This window comes from Mandrillus leucophaeus, unplaced genomic scaffold (genome assembly GCF_000951045.1).
Source record: "Mandrillus leucophaeus isolate KB7577 unplaced genomic scaffold, Mleu.le_1.0 Scaffold341, whole genome shotgun sequence".
Taxonomy (NCBI): Eukaryota; Metazoa; Chordata; class Mammalia; order Primates; family Cercopithecidae; genus Mandrillus; species Mandrillus leucophaeus.
Genome location: NW_012103599.1, coordinates 1,362,863 through 1,365,749, shown reverse-complemented (window position 1 = coordinate 1,365,749; position 2,887 = coordinate 1,362,863). Strand labels below are relative to the sequence as shown.

The window sequence follows — 2,887 nt, the reverse complement described above, 5'->3', positions numbered from 1 at the left end:
GCCCATTCAGTATGATACTGGCTGTGGGTTTGTCATAAGTAGTTCTTATTATTTTGAGATACGTTCCATCAATACCTAGTTTATTGAGAGTTTTTACCATGAAGCAGTTTTGAATTTTATCAAAGGCCTTTTCTGCATCTATTAAGATAATCATGTGGTTTTTGTCATTGGGTCTGTTTATGTGATGGATCACGTTTATTGATTTGCGTACGTTGAACCAGCCTTGCTGCATCCCAGGGATGAAGCCAACTTGATCGTGGTGCATAAGCTTTTTGATGTGCAGCTGGATTCGGTTTGCCAGTATTTTCTTGAGGATTTTCGCATTGATGTCGATCAGGGATACTGGCCTGAAATTTTGTTTTTCTGTTGTGTGTCTGTGAAGTGGCTATATTAATATCAGACAAAATAGACTTCAGACCAAAGAATTCACCAGGAATAAAGAAGGTCATTTCAAAACTACTAAGGAGTCAATTCATTAAGAAACAATAATTCTAAATGTTTATGTACCTAATAACAGAGCTTCAAAATAGTCCTCACTTAATGTTGTCAAAAGGTTCTCAGAAACTGTGGCTTTAAGCAAAATGACGTACAATACAATCAATTTTTTTCTCATCATTGTTATAATGAAATGAAGTTGAACAAAAGGATGTTGAGGACCTGCTGTATATCATTTCACTTAATGTCGCAGTTTCCAAGAACCTATCTGTGACATTAAGTAGGAATTACTGTAAAGGAAGCAAAAACTGATAGAAATTCAGGAAGAAATAGACAAATCCACAATGACAGATGTTAAATCATTTTGGTCCCTGAGATACAACTGGTATACCAGAGATAACCCTAAAGTAATTTTTCCTTAATAGCTCTTAGGCCCATCATGTCCTGGTCACCTAAGAGAAGACTTGAAAAAATCCTAGCCAGGTGATGGCATGCGATCTGTGGAAAGATGAGGCTTATTAAAAATAAAATAAATTCTTAATTGTTTTCTTCATAGACAGATCACAGACAAATTGCAACAATTTTTTTTACTTTTGGTATTTGGTCTAGATAATACTAGGAGGGCCATTTGGATTTATGTACTATACACCTTGACATAACAGTACATAGCATGATATAATGAGAAGGAAAAACTGCATAATACAAGGAAATATGTTTGTAGCTCAGAAAGGTAGGAAGATAGGTTTAAAAGTTTGATAAATCAGGACAGATTCAGCATTGTTAAAATAATCTAATTTTTGCAACCATGTTCTAATATTACTAGAAATTAAATAACAGAGACAGAATCAAGTTTAAGAATCTTGTATTAAATTCTCATGAATGAATTCACTGTAGATGACTCAGAGGGTAGCAGTGATATAAAACCACTGTGGCTGAAAGCCGCTACCTTCTAAGTACTTAGACTTGTGAGATATCAGAATGTCAATGCTTTCAAATAGAAAGGGAACTGAAACAAATGAATGAAACTATCCATCAGATAAACACCACAGAAAATGGGAGATGAGTGACACCAGCTAAAGTAATTTCACTGAAATCCTTAGCAAAAGTAACTACTAGAAAATTTCTCTATGATAGAAAAGGAGATATTAAAGAATCAAGAATTTAAGTAGGAATATGATCCAGTTAGAAATACATTTCAAATATTAATTTGAATTCATGCCTTTATAAGAAAAACACTGAAAACATTTATCTGTTCTAGCTTGTCCACTGAAATGGCCTGGGTCAATATCATGCCCACAAAGCACCTTTGCACTCAGATTATGGTCTCTAACACTTTTTCTGCTAAAGAAAAAAAAAAACAATGAGGACTCAATGGGAAATTGCTAGCTTCCTATCTGATACTGTAAAGTACAAAGTGGGTCTGAACATGTGGTTTGGAAGAAAACAAGTTGTTCCATAAGATTAATATGGATTTGTTGAAAGATACAGAAGCAAATCTCAAAGGACCTTCCACTGGCCAATGTCACGACAATTTGAGCATCAAAAGATTATTGGTTGAGATCAACCAACATACAGTAAATGTGAAAAGTCATAAGTCTGTAATGACAAAAAGAAAATGTTAGCATTAAAATATCTTAAATGAGGTGAAGAGAATATTATATTTCTGTTGAGGCAACAAAGAAAGTCTTGACAAGGCAGGGCAATAACCTCTACACATGTGTTAGGAACTAAAAATTCACCAAAGTGAATATTTTTCTAGTTATTTAATGTCTCTCATCTGCTGGACTGTAAGTTGCTTGAGAGTAAAGATTGTGTGTTTCATACCTTTAGCAGTAACCCCAGTGCCTGGCACATAGTAAGCTCTCAATAAATACTTGTGGAAAGAATGAATAACTTTATTCATCTAATCCTCTTCTTGTGAATACTTGTTTCTAACTTTTTATTAAAGCTACAATAAATTTCTTGTACATGTGTTTTCCACACATATGGAGAACTTCTCTGTAAATACTTAAGGGTCTTAGAAATGCTGGGTCGTAAGTTATACATATTCTCTATTTTTCTAGGTACTCGCAAATTTCTCACAAACCGGTTATACCAATTTACCGTCCCACCAGCAGTGTTTCAGTTCCCATTTCTTCATACCCTTGGTAACACTTGATATCATCAAACCTTTAAATTTTTGTATATTATATCTGATAAGTAAGAATAGTATCTCATTTTCATTTGCATTCCCCTTATTACCAGGATATGCATTTTCTTATATTTGGCCATTCAAGTTTCTAATTAGACAGCACCTCTTCATGATCTTGGCTCATTTTTCTTGGGTTGTTCAAGTTTTTATATTCAATGCATATTCATTTGTGGTTCTTTATTGTTTTGAAGAGTAATCTTTCCTGATACATCTTTGCACATACTATAAAATGTATGTGTAAATATATATTTATAATATATT

The 2,887-nt window shown here is 33.5% G+C and overlaps 1 protein-coding gene across 2 annotated transcripts in view; it reads right to left on the bottom strand.

Moving 5' to 3' along the window:
• The window catches only part of ATG4C (autophagy related 4C, cysteine peptidase), an 85,114-nt gene that overhangs the window by 57,116 nt on the left and 25,111 nt on the right, over nucleotides 1-2,887 (bottom strand). The gene's annotated exons all lie outside the window — the stretch shown is intronic.